General features: G+C 34.9%; 1 protein-coding gene across 1 annotated transcript in view; it reads right to left on the bottom strand.

The window, feature by feature from the left end:
• The window catches only part of LOC136845522 (transmembrane protease serine 9-like), a 657,893-nt gene that overhangs the window by 446,141 nt on the left and 196,752 nt on the right, over positions 1 to 15,000 (bottom strand). Inside the window, exon 4 of the mRNA XM_067115701.1 lies at positions 10,938 to 11,028. The gene's annotated coding sequence lies outside the window, so the exon portion shown is untranslated. The remainder of the gene's footprint in view (positions 1 to 10,937; positions 11,029 to 15,000) is intronic.

The following is a 15,000-nucleotide window of genomic DNA, read 5'->3' as shown; positions in this document are numbered from 1 at the left end:
ATGTAGGATTTTTGAAGCTTTCCAATCCTTTCCAATACAATTTGTTCTCCCTGAGGATGTTATGCAATTGGAACTTCAAAAGCTGAAGCGAAGATGCAACGCATTGGTATCCTAAAACAATTCTTCCTGCATGATAACAGTTTACATTCTATATATTTACATTCTTTATTCTTATATATTTATTACTTTCTTTATGTATTTTTTTCTTGTTTAATAACTGATCTCTTCTTTCTGTGTTTCCTGTTATCTTCTGTTTATAATGTTCTCCGTATTCTTCGGAAGCTTGAATTTCAAGTCAATGGCCCCTGTGGGCTTGTTCCATATGCATAGCTTTTATCTTCTGAACAACAACAACAACAACAACAATAATAATAATAATAATAATAATAATAATAATAATAATAATAATAATAATAATAATAATAAACTATAATGGAATAATAATACTAGTAATAATAATAATAATAAAATAATGCCGCTAAATTAATAATCATCCATCAAACAGGACTAGTCAGTAGGTGCTTAAATGCTGCTAACGCATCATTCCATCAAAGTATATCAAGTACAAACGCAACTTAAATTATTTCAAGCTGAGCATCATCTTGCTCAAGGGCCAAGAGGTAAAGAGGTCAATGTGGAGTTTACGACCCGTAGACTATCCGCGCTACTCTCGGTAAAACGTTAATGTAAATGATTCGCATTGCATTTTATATATTACGACGCTGAGATTAGCTAGATTTATTGACACGTGTTTTATTTATATATCTATCTATTTATTTATTCTTTCATTATTTAATCATTTGTTTATCTAAGTTTATTTGTTCTTTTTTTAGCACTGAAGAGAAATACTTCCTCGGTCTTACCCGCCAGCAACTTATATGAAGAATATTATTAACGTCAACAATATCAATACTCGTACATCTCTTGGGATGATAACTTTTCACACTGTTCTTCCTTAATTAGTATCTAACGATTAAAAGTTAACAATTAATAACTCACTAGCGATGAGTAAAGCAAGATAATTATCAGATAGGTAGAATATAGGGTTTATGCCAAAGGCCAAGCGCTGGGCCCTATGAGGTCATTCAGCGCTGAAAGGGAAATTGACAGTGAAAAGGTCTGAAAGGTGTAACAGGAGGAAATCCTCGCGGTTGCATTGTGAATCAATTGTTAAGAGAGGGTGGAAAGGAAGATGGACGAAAGAGAATATGAACGGAGGTACAGTAGAAGAAATGAAAGGGGTTGCAGTTAGGGGTCGAAGGGACGCTGCAAAGAACTTCAAGTAATGCCTACAGTGCAGTGCACCACATGAGTGGACTGGCGGCACTAGCCCCCTAAGGGCAAAGATAAATATTACCCAAATTTATAATCCACATCTTGCTCATTAGCTTCGTGAGGTCTGTGGTATCTTTATTCCAGTTATTGCTGGAAGCTGAACTCTACTTCAAACAGACACACACATGTCTGTTTGATAGAACAGAAATAGTTTCATATTCCTCAGTCTAAAAGAGAGAGAGAGAGAGAGAGAGAGAGAGAGAGAGAGAGAGAGAGAGAGAGAGAGAGAGAGAGAGAGAATTTACTTACACAAAGTGAAATAAAGACGGTTCAAAACTTTATAAAGAGGTAAACACAATACAAGTCATACCTTATATGTAATGAGAGAGAGAGAGAGAGAGAGAGAGAGAGAGAGAGAGAGAGAGAGAGAGAGAGAGAGAGAATGTACTTAAACAAAGTGAAATAAAGACGGTTCAAAACTTTATAAAGAGGTAAACAATACAAGTCATACCTTATATGTAATGAGAGAGAGAGAGAGAGAGAGAGAGAGAGAGAGAGAGAGAGAATTTACTTACACAAAGTGAAATAAAGACGGTTCAAAACTTTATAAAGAGGTAAACACAATAAAGTCATACCTTTATATGCAATGAAGAGAGAGAGAGAGAGAGAGAGAGAGAGAGAGAGAGAGAGAGAGAGAGAGAGAGAGAGAGAGATTTACTTACACAAAGTGAAATACGATCGTTCAAAACTTTGTAAAGATGTAAACACAATACAAGTCATACCTTACATGCAATGAGAGAGAGAGAGAGAGAGAGAGAGAGAGAGAGAGAGAGAGAGAGAGAGAGAGAGAGAGAGAGAGAGAATTTACTTACACAAAGTGAAATAAAGACGGTTCAAAACTTTATAAAGAGGTAAACACAATAAAGTCATACCTTATATGTAATGAGAGAGAGAGAGAGAGAGAGAGAGAGAGAGAGAGAGAGAGAGAGAGAGAGAGAGAGAGAGAGAGAGAGAATTTACTTATACAAAGTGAAATAAAGACGGTTCAAAACTTTATAAAGAAGTAAACACACGTCACAAGTCATACCTTATATGTAATGAGAGAGAGAGAGAGAGAGAGAGAGAGAGAGAGAGAGAGAGAGAGAGAGAGAGAGAGAGAGAGAGAGAGAGAGAATTTACTTACAAAAAGTGAAATAAAGACCAAAAACTTTATAAAGATGTAAACACAAGTCATACCTTATATGTAATGAGAGAGAGAGAGAGAGAGAGAGAGAGAGAGAGAGAGAGAGAGAGAGAGAGAGAGAGAGAGAGAGAGAATTTACTTACACAAAAAGTGAAATAAAGACAGTTCAAAACTTTATAAAGATGTAAACACAAGTCATACCTTATATGTAATGAGAGAGAGAGAGAGAGAGAGAGAGAGAGAGAGAGAGAGAGAGAGAGAGAGAGAGAGAGAGAGAGAGAGAATTACTTTACACAAAGTGAAATAAAGACTCAAAACTTTATAAAGAAGTAAACACACGTCACAAGTCATACCTTATATGTAATGAGAAGAGAGAGAGAGAGAGAGAGAGAGAGAGAGAGAGAGAGAGAGAGAGAGAGAGAGAGAGAGAGAAATTTACTTTACACAAAGTGAAATAAAGACGGTTCAAAACTTTATAAAGATGTAAACACAAGTCATACCTTATATGTAATGAGAGAGAGAGAGAGAGAGAGAGAGAGAGAGAGAGAGAGAGAGAGAGAGAGAGAGAGAGAGAGAGAATTTACTTACACAAAGTGAAATAAAGACGGTTCAAAACTTTATAAAGATGTAAACACAAGTCATACCTTATATGTAATGAGAGAGAGAGAGAGAGAGAGAGAGAGAGAGAGAGAGAGAGAGAGAGAGAGAGAGAGAATTTACTTACACAAAGTGAAATAAAGACGTTCAAAACTTTATAAAGAAGTAATCACACGTCACAAGTCATACCTTATATGTAATGAGAGAGAGAGAGAGAGAGAGAGAGAGAGAGAGAGAGAGAGAGAGAGAGAGAGAGAGAGATGGAATTTACTTACACAAAGTGAAATAAAGACGGTTCAAAACTTTATAAAGATGTAAACACAAGTCATACCTTATATGTAATGAGAGAGAGAGAGAGAGAGAGAGAGAGAGAGAGAGAGAGAGAGAGAGAGAGAGAGAGAGAAATCTTCAGACAACCTAAACATATGTGCCACATATCATGCACTGCCCCATTATGACCGTCACCGTCGCCAGTATCTCTAGAAAACTAAGCAACAATTTGAAGGAGGGAAGGAGGGAGGGAGGAGTTGGGGAGAGGGGGTTACAGGGACTCCCCGTGCCAGTTGTAATCAGGAAAGAATTACGAGGCAACTCCCCTAGACAACGAATAACCTTAATAACACAAGTTTCCTGACGTACGATTTCTCGTTAACTGGCAATCTCTCTCTTTCTTTTCTCTTTCTTTCTCTCTCTCTCTCTCTCTCTCTCTCTCTCTACCTTGAGAGAGAGAGAGAATGGTAGGTTGTCCGTATGACTGGTATTCAAGTTAGAAACAAGTTAGAGAGAGAGAGAGAGAGAGAGAGAGAGAGAGAGAGAGAGAGAGAGAGAGAGAGAGAGAGAGAGAGAGAGAATGGTAAATTGTCTGTATGACTGATAGCTCACTCTCTCTTCCAATTACAAACAAATTAAAGCCCGAGAGAGAGAGAGAGAGAGAGAGAGAGAGAGAGAGAGAGAGAGAGAGAGAGAGAGAGAGAGAGAGAATGGTAAACTGTAAGTATGACTGGTATCGCATTATTGCTCCCTTTCAACTAGAAACAGGTTAGAGAGAGAGAGAGAGAGAGAGAGAGAGAGAGAGAGAGAGAGAGAGAGAGAGAGAGAGAGAGAATGGTAAATTGTCTGTATGACTGATATCTCACTCTCTTCCAAATACAAGCAGGTTAAAGCGCAAGCGAGAGAGAAAGAGAGAATAGCATTAGAAATTGTGGAAAGAAACTGAACATTGAACATTTACTCATACAAAATAAATAAAGAAAGAGTTAAAAGCAAAATAAAGAGTCAAACAATAAAAGTCACGTAAGAGAGAGAGAGAGAGAGAGAGAGAGAGAGAGAGAGAGAGAGAGAGAGAGAGAGAGAGAGAGAGATGGTAAGCTCTCAGTCTGTCTGGCTGGTACCTTCGTAAACAAGGAGGATAAAGTCGGTGATTAAAGACACAATCTGCAATATGCCCAGGGGTAACCATCTCCAATGCAGTTGTTGTTAGGTACCTCAGGTAACCTGTACTTATGGTGCCTCTCAAGGAAGGGGAAAAAAATAAACACTTATTTTACCTTGTTTATAAAGGTTTTATGGCTCCAGATTTCTTTCTTTCTTATTTTACGTGTGATTACGTGTTACTTTGTTGATAAATACTTAGAACGTTCTTTCTCAGTGTTTATTTAAATAAAAGCAGATGGATTTTTGTTGGTCTTGATAATCTAAGAATGCAACTTGCATTGTTATTCTGAGAAATAAAAAAAAAGGACAAAGCAGATTCATGCAAGTATAAAAATATTATGTATAAATGAATTTTATTATTGCGTCTATGACAGAACATCAGATGAAAAGTGAGGTTGCCATAAACATTCTGAATACCCTGAAATATGCTGTTTTGTATTTTTCATTGATAAACTTAGAAAACTGATATAAAGTAGATTAAGAATTAGCATTAGTAATGACACTATAAGAGACGTAAGTCTCACAATAGCAAAGCTTAGGTTTTCTTTAATATCTTCTATAAAACCTTAGGATTTAATTTGATCTAAACTTTACGGAAGCAGAATATCATTTCATTAATTGTGCTGCAGTTAGGTTTTATTTACTGATAAAAGGTTTTATTCCTGTAGTGTGCTTGTCTGTTTTCAATAAATCAAGAAATAAAACTTTACTAAACCATTTTTTCTCATAGCATCTTTTATCATCTTTGGTTTTTCATTTCAAAGTATAATCATTATGTTTTCAAAAGACTTCCATTTTCAAGCTACTGTTAAAGTAAGTAGGACTATATTTTAATCATATAATTAGGACCTTGTTCACATGCATGCCCACTTCTTATAGTAACTTCAATATGCTAACTTTTTGTGCTAACTTCTTTATGCTAACATCTTTAGGCTAACTCTTTCATGTTAACTTCTGTATGGTAAATTCTATATGCTAACTTCTTTATGCTAACTTCTTTTATGCTAACTTCTTCATGTTAACTTCTATATGCTAACTTCTTTATGCTAACTTCTTCATGCTTCTTCAGGCTAACCCAAGCCTTGTGAGAAGTTGCTAAATACAATGGAAGCCAGGCATACTGTATGTATGGCAAATTATATCCGTCCTTGTATATACAAGATAAAAACTGAAGTCCATACAGAGAGAGAGAGAGAGAGAGAGAGAGAGAGAGAGAGAGAGAGAGAGAGAGAGAGAGAGAGAGAGAGAGAGAGAGAGAGAGGCAGGCGAAAATTAGGAGGAATGATAATCACCCACTGCAAAAGGCAGCTGACACTTTTATTTTTTCTGTAGACCATTATGATGATGAGATGTGACACAGGGCTGGTCGTTTCACCTCTAAAGAAACCGACTCTTTGTGATTTTATGCACCTTTTTGTATTTATTTTAATTTTTTCCTTCACTGCACCTCACATTTTACATTTTTTTTATTCACTTTAATTTTTTTGCATATATTAACGTCACATTTATTGAGCAAGATGCAGAAACTTGTTATAATTCTAAATGAAAAATACTTCAAGACTTGAATTATCTAAATGTTGGAGTCGTTTTTACGCATCAATAAACAGACGTCAATTCCGGACACCTGTAATGTATGTTCATCAGGAGTTTGACTCAAATTTACATAATTATATCTCGGTTCCAAAGATCATTCCATTGACAAAAATTTTGCAATGACATAAGGAGCACTGGCCAAGGTCTAAGTGTTCATTACAGATATCTGGAATTATTTAGATTTTCTTTAGTTTAATTATATTTAAATTAGGAAAACAAATTGCCTTTTGTAATTATTAAATAATTATTGCCTCCAGTGCACATTATCGTGTTGACTATAAAGGTGTGGTTTACAAACTTATTCAAGTCATAATTTTATTTTCATTATTATTATTATATTATTATTATTTTTTTGCAACCTGAAAGCCATCATCATTACTCTTCTTACTATTACTTTTCTATTTTCTTATATTTTTCTAATTTTCATTGTTTTTGTTACACACCTCTTTTTCATTGTTTTACACTTTTCATTTATTGCCATATTTTTCCCTAAAAGTGAGTTGAGTGATACAAATACGTATATATATTTTCATTTGAATCAAATAATATGTTATCAGAATTTTTTCAGTTTTCAATAAAGTAGGAAGTTGCAATGGAATAATTTTTTGCTGATGATTTTATAAAAAAATTAATTTCTGAAAAAAATCCTGTTTCGTAGTGACTGATTTAGACAATGAAATCATTTCTAATGACAGCCAATATATATGATTACACCTTCAAATCCATAATCTCTTATAAGTCAGCCAATATCTGTCACCTGTACCAATCACGAAAGATTAACAATTGACACCTCAGTACAAAGAATTCCTTCGCCAACCCATGACCTATTGTAGCCGTAAGAGAAATATTTGCAAAATATCTATTAATAACAAGGCAATCTATATTTTTTCCATTTTTCTCTTATCATTGGAAGACAGAATATACTATAAATAAATCAGCGTCATTTAATAAAGATTTAAAAAAAGGTGTAATTTTTGTATCCTGGTGTGTACATGTGTTGTATCCGTAATAGAAATATTTGGCTGCAAAAATATCTATTAATTCTCAGGCATTCTGTATTTTTCCCATTTTTTTATTATCATAGGAAGACAGAAAAAATATAAATCAATGTCATTCAATCAAGAATTGGAAAATGGGGTATTTTTTGTGTCCTGGTGTGTGTGACCTCTGTTGTATCTATTAATTCATAGGTGTTCTATATTTTTTTTCTTCAAGTCTGTTTCATCACTGGAAGACAGAATAAACTATAAATCTGTGCCACTGACTCAAGATTTAAAAGGAAAAAGTATTTTTTAACCATAGTTGTAATGACATATTGTAGCTGTAACAGAAATGGTTTCAAAACTGGCATTCTTTATTTTTTCTTAGTCTTCTTTGGAACTGAAAGACAGAACAAACTATAATTCAGTGCCATTCAATCAACATTTAAGAAAAGGAACAGAAAAGGTTGCAAAATATTTATTAATCCACATGAGTTCTCTAATTTTTCTAGTCTTCTTTATATCACAGAAAGACAGAACAAATTATAAATCGGCACCATTCAATTCAAAAGATAAAAAATTCAAAAGATAAAAAAAAAAGTATTTTTTATACCGTGGTGTGTATGACTGATGTCGTAACTATGATAAAAATAGTTGTAAAATATCTAACACTCCACATAAGTCCTATATTTCTATAGTCGTCTCGATCACTTAAAGACAGAACAAATTATAAATCGCCACCATTCAATTCAAAAGACTTTAAAAAAGTACTTTTTAAACCGTGGTGTGTATGACTTATGTCGTAACTATAACAAAAATGGTTGGAAAGTATCTCATAATCTACATTCGTTCCCTATTGTCCAAGTCTTCTTTATATCACTGAAAGACGACAAACTACAAATCGATGTCATTCAATCAAGATTTCAAAACAGGAAATTTTTTTAAAGAACGGTGTGTAGAAATAATAGTAAAAAAAAGGGGGGGAGGGCGATTCGATATCACATGGCGTGAACGAAAGTGAGAGGGGCGCACCAGGCTCAAAGCCGCTCCCATAATAGGTGTGAAATGAATGCCCGTGTTCCCGAAAACGCCTGGTGGGCAAAAATGCCCCGCTGGAGGGCGCAGTGAAACGGAGAACCCGTTGGCCTTAAGTCCACAAGCCATTCGCGCGACGCCTCTTACCTGATTCGCTTCCGATGGCCCCCCTTGGCCACGCCCACTTTTGCCCCAGCCCCTAAACCCCCCTCCCCCTTAACCCCCCTCCCGCCTTCATCACTCCCGAGAGATTCCCCCGCGGGAGGTTGTATGGTTGGTTCTCACATATTGATGTCATACACGCACGTACATACGTACGAACTGGTGGGAGATTGAAGGTGTCTGTGCGTGTGTGTGTGTGTGTTTTTCATAAAAAAATATACAAAAAACAATAAACTAAAACATAAGGCTGGAGAAACAGTTTGATTAAAATACAATAAATATACTTTTGGTTTTGTAAATGGTTTCGATGTGTGTGTGTCTCCGTAAAAAAATATACAAAAAATAATAAAATGAAATGTAAGGCTGGAAAAAGTTTTATTAAAATGCAATAAATATACTTTCGGTTTTTATAAATGGTTTCGATGTGTGTGTGTTTCATAAAAAAATATACAAAAAATAATAAACTAAAACATAAAGCTGGAGAAACAGGTTGATTAAAATGCAATAAACATAATTTTGGCTTTTATAAATGGTTTCGATGTGTGTGAGAGAATCTCCGTAAAAAATATACAAAAAATAATAAACTAAATTATAAGGCTGGAGAAATAGTTTTATTAAAATGCAATAAATATAATTTTGGTTATTGTGAATGGTTTTGATAACTGTGAATATTAATGCAAATAAAAATGATTGTGAATTTATATTTCTCCTCTTTAGTATTTTTAAAATAAAGTGCAAGGCTGGAGAAATAGTTTGATTAAAATGCAATAGATACTCTTTTGGTTTTTATAAATGGTTTCGATGACTGTGAATATTAACGTAAAGAAAAATAATTGTGTATTTTAGATTTCTCTTTTCAGATATTTTTACAATAAAAAGTATGACCGTAGAAGCAGTTTTATTAAATTGCAATATACTTTAGGTCATAACGAATTAGATGACTATACAAACATATTCAAAGCAAACATTATGTATTCTAGACCTCTCATTTGAAGTATTTTTAAAAGTGTCTTAAAAAAAAAACAATAACACAACGTTTAAACCTCACCAAAAGAAAATCTCTATGACGATAATCAAAACAGCCTTTTTCCACAAAAGTTTTTCTCAACAAATCATAAAAAATAAGCATAAATAGGATTATTTATCAAGACGCAAAGAGGAAAGTGTAAAAACGACTTTGTTGCTCCTATTAGCGTCATTATCTTTACATGCACCAGTGATTCTTAGCTGTTCTGGTCAATTAGCTTATATTTTCTTGATATTTACGATGACAAGTTAAAAAAAAATGAAGGTAATAAGATGAAAGCGCTACCGTTTGAATGATAGCAATTGGATGAGCTTATATTGAGCGAAGCGTAAAAGAATCTGTGAGGAGTAATATAGATATAATTCTGCTAATGACGTCAGTAGCAAAATGTGCTTAAGATAACGGCTTCCATTTTCACTGAAGTATTTCCATCGAGATTACTTGTTCGATATTCACGTAGCACCCTTGAGTTAATATATAAAACCGGTTTATTTTTTCTTTAAAAGCCATCTTGCGTTCGTTTTATAGCCCAGACTACTGGTATCAAAGGACCGAGAAAAGTTGTGAATGAAACATTAGGTCTTTTGAACGAACAAAATGCACTTTTAAGTTGATTTTATGAATGGTAACGTACGAGAGAGTGCGGTAGGCAGGTGGGTTGATATAAAACGCTATTCAGATCTTCGCTGCCAATTTAAAGCTTTAGGAATAAGCTCTTAAATTAATTTCTAGTAACATATTGCTAAATATTTTTCTTGGGAAATTGTTGATCATTTCTTGCAAAGCTGCATTGCTATTTGCATCGCTTACAAATGTAGCTTAGTGTATTTCTCCCACATACATTGATAGCATTCACATAAGCCGTTGCTTGTATTCGTTAAGCACAAATGGCTAATTACAGGACTGACGAATGTGCCGCTCAAATTATAACCTAAAAATGAACAGCTGAACATATAGCTTGTCGATATACAACAGAATATATCATTTATGCATCGTTGGTTCTATCCAAGAATACGTCTTAACAACAGTGGTGGGTCCTTAACGTCTATGGGTTTTGTGATAGTTTAAACCCCACTTCAACCGCCCAACCACCGTGGGTTCGTGTCCCGCATGAGAACGAGAATATCTTCATTCAGTTTCCTCTGTGATTCCGAGGTTTTCAGTAGAAAGCGTATCCAAGGATATTAGAAAATAAATAAGTTAAGATATCATTGCGGGAATCACAATATAGACAACTCAGTGAATCTGACCGATGGAACCTATGTATAAAGGAATACTCATTTGCATTTTCTTTATTTTATGATCACAAACCCATGACTACATAATCCCAATACTACATCTTTGTAAATACTACGAGAGATCTCGAGTCAGAATTCCGGGCGAGGACTCGGCCTCCATGGAGCTTGAACTCGGGACCCGCTGATTGTCAGTTGCCAACTACACCACTAAGCTACCTTGCTTCATTTTTGTTTTTATTCACAAGAGGCAAACATTTGTATGCAACCAGTCTAAAAGGGTCATTAATATACAAAAGTAAGCTACAGAATATCCGTATGATGAAAGCAAATAACAAATAGGTACACAGACAAACAAAGAAACATATACGTACACTAACAGCAAAGTAAATAAAAAGGTAATAAGTGTAACATACCACCTCAGCAAAATATGGATGCTGACGCTGAATAAGAAGCACACTCTGGCTCTCAGGAAGCACCCAGTTTAGGTAAGTCAGTAGAAGTTTCCTGTCGGGGAGAAAATAATGGAAGATTACCTTTTGGAAGATATGAAATACCAGTGACCAGTTGTGAAAAAAAAAAAAAACTCTCCTCTACTGGTTTTTGATAGAGAAGGATCCTGGGATGCTGCTGGTACCCACGTAAGAGAACAGCAGTCAGACTATACAATGGAAGAGCAAAAGAGGCGATGTGCGGGACATGTCCTCATTTCAGTATATATAAGAAGTCTTTGAAATAATACTTAGATCTCCGGCACGATTGAATGATATATTATTGAGAGGATAGAAAAAAAAAACCAGTCTGGCTTTGAAGTTAACACCTAGAATTGTCAAATATTTTGTATCATCAAGTACAGTAATACATATGCAAAGGTAAGTATGAATTAGGAGCACGCTATGACATAGGGTAATCAATAGGTCCATATATTAGTTCCAAGAAGAAGAGCGAATAACGGGTAATTATGGAAGGGGTTACAATATATATATGTATATATATACATGTATATATACATGTATATATTATTACCTATTTAGATATTCGTCTCTCCAGCCTGTTAGCTATGAAGTCAAATTTCATGGCGGCTGGAGGAGACCCCCGCTAGGGAGGACAAAATGTAGGCGTCCTACCCCAATATCAATATCGTACGATATTTCCCTATGACCTACGACCTTCGTGCAGGCTGTTATTTGCTTCTTTCAGATGTGGCGCTGTCCTGTGACCTGACTCACTCTTGACCGCACTAAATCGGGTGCCTTCTGTCCTCCCCCCCCCTCCCCCCGCCACGTGTCGGAACTTCTAAGAGAGCGGCCTGAATCCATCTTTTGCAAGCTAGCTCCATGCACAGATGCAATGCAATACGTCCTTAAGTCGCAAATAACGCCAGTGTTCTTTTCGTATTCCTGAATCTCTCTCAATTTTCAGTATTTCCCAATTTTCATTCTCCTTAACAAGTCCGTTTCCCCCATCCTAGCACACATTTTTCCCTCGTGACTTGGTCCAAGCCTGAATTAAGTTTGTTCTGCGATAATAATTAGAGCATTCCCACCCTAGTGTTACCATGTGCTAATTAAATCTAATTAATAATTCCCTCCATTGTAAATAACTAATTTCATGTGAGAGAGAGTCTTTGCGTAAATGAATGCTGACCTGGAATTCTCTTCCAGAATCTTGTTGTCTGGTTTTTCGGGTTCTGGCCCTGCCCGTGTGAAACAGCTGCCTTAGAAGACTCAATTCCATCTTACCACGGGCAAGACACTTCTGCAATCGACAGTCTACAAGGGCCACGTGTTAGGCCCCTCAAGTGTTCATGCTGTGCTAATGTAAAATAATTTTATCAGCCAGTCTTAGGTATTCTATAAGATTCGTGTCAAACCCTTTGTAGAGCTGTAGCCTTCTCAGACTTATTTATTTTCTAACTGTAGTTATACTTTTTATTGACACACTGCATGCGATTTGATTGCTGAACTGCCAGCATGTCCATATTAATTTCTAGTTGCAAATCTGTAAATAAATTAATTTAATATAACCGACTGGTTTGAAAGGCTACCTTCCCATTTTCTTTGAATAGATGTAATATCAAGTAAATCATACTATTAATTCCATTTATTGCTTATGTTCTGAGATCTAGGTGTTGGCCCCTCAGGCAAAATTTCATTCAAAATTCAATTTAACTCTTCCAACCACACTCAGAACATAACATATTATATATATATATATTATATATATATATATATATATATATATATATATATATATATATATATATATATATATATATATATATGTATATATATATGTGTGTGTGTGTGTGTGTGTGTGTGCGCGTGATCGAGCGTGCGTGTAGGCAAGCACAGGAATACATCCCTCATCCCTTCAGATGCCCAAAAACTCCACTACACACCCAAAACACCTTTGAGAGATAATTACACCACGTGCTACCTATCACCCTCTGGCCAAACCATCAAACCGCTCTTGGGCACAGCAGGTTGAAACTCACTATAAAATTTCTTTTATCCCAAATCAGGCGAATCGACGAATCGACAGTAATCTTTCTGGAAGCTGGATGTGCCTCCGTTCCAGGATAAAGACCGGACGACCGAGCGAGGGGCTGGAATTGCACGACTTGACTTCTTCCTCTTCTTCTTCTTCCAAGATTATACACATATGCTTGGACGTGATCGCCTTGACATGATTACTGATGAAGCGAGACGCCCTCATCTCGTTCTAGATTAGGGGGACGTTGAAGGCGTGAAATAGTGCGTATTGCTTGAGGTGGTTTTGTTTCCCATTGGCTTTTTTTCTATTTTTTTTTATCTCGGAGCAAAAGGTGAATCGTTATACGCAACTTGAGAACTAGGCAAGATTGCAGATGTTCAGCATGTCGAAAACTTCCTTTTTCATGTACAGCGTGAACCTTCATCAGCAATCAGAACGAAACCTTTAAGAATTTTTTTATACAAATGCTCTCCACACAATCTTATATCTCCAAAAGATGTCTCAATATAAACACCGTATATAAAACTACGAGATGTCCCAATCAATATCAGCAGAGTTGAGGTTAATTCATTAGCATTAGAATATATATTAGAATATATATATATATATATATATATATATATATATATATATATATATATATATATATATATATATTTTATATATATATATATATATATATATATATATATATATATATTCTAAATTGCATACAGTGCATACATACTTGATATATATATATATATATATATATATAATATATAATATATTTCTTTAATAAATATATATATATATATATTATATATTATATAAATATAATAATATAATTTTATATATACATACATACAGTAGAAGACTTGTTTTACAACAAGGATTTCTTTAATAAGCTTTACTGTTACAATAAAAATGCAAGAAACTTGCTAATTAGAGAGACACGTGTCGATCAGAAGGCTATACTTATTTTTCTAATTGTCAAATGGTACTAGACTTGACACTGGTTTAAAAAAATCATGCAGCTCAAAAACTTTCTAAGTAGTTCCTGTTGGTATTTATTTTATGACAGGGTAGGCACGATGAAAATATGCTTGTACAGAGTTTGATCACTTCTAAATAAAGACGTAAAAATGTATTAGATTGGTGTATGGTAATATAACCAAAAGGGGTTAAGCTACTTATTTATCAGTTATCTTAGGAATACCAGAATGCAAATTGTCTTAAATTCAGCATGGAATAATATATAAACAGACCTATAATGGCTCCTTCAGTCACCTGGAATTACAGACTATGCTGTTAATCATTACTTCTGATTAGGGAATTAAAAAAAATAACATACTGCACGTTATCTATCAGATGCAGGATTAATTCTGACTACATACCTCATCGGAAGAATACCTATCTATTCTTATCAAATTCCTTCCTTGAAGAGGAAGGTCAACCAGATTCTCTGAACAGTAGCACCTATATGCAGTAAATGTGCCTAGCTGTCGAACTTCTCAGTTCCAGAGGTCCTTTATTCTTCACACCATTGGACTGTGGAACAGCCCCCCAGGGAATGTCGTGCAACTGGAAATTCAGAATTTCAAGAGAAAAATGCAATGCACTACTACCCTAATGCTATTCTTCTTGCATTTTGATACTTAATAAGTGGTATCTCTTCTTTCTGTATTTCTCTCTACTTCCTCTTACTTCTTTCTAATGAACACCACATTCTTTGGAAGCTTGAATTTGAAGTCAATGGCCCCTGTGGCCTTGTTCCATATGAATAGGTTTCATCCACTGAATAATAATAATAATAATAATAATAATAATAATAATAATAATAATAATAATAATAAATAATAATAATAATACTGCGTAAGCTTCACTTTTCTTTCTTCCTAGAAAAAGGGCATTAAGTCCTCTGTGCATTAGCATTTGCACTTAAAATAATTAAAAGGCCTGCTCCAGTAGAAAGGATCCATCCTGGTACAAAAATAACAAATA

The sequence above is a fragment of the Macrobrachium rosenbergii genome, chromosome 14 (assembly GCF_040412425.1).
Source record: "Macrobrachium rosenbergii isolate ZJJX-2024 chromosome 14, ASM4041242v1, whole genome shotgun sequence".
In the NCBI taxonomy this organism is placed as follows: domain Eukaryota; kingdom Metazoa; phylum Arthropoda; class Malacostraca; order Decapoda; family Palaemonidae; genus Macrobrachium; species Macrobrachium rosenbergii.
Note: the sequence above shows the minus strand (reverse complement) of the source record. Positions and strands in the feature narration are given on the sequence as shown.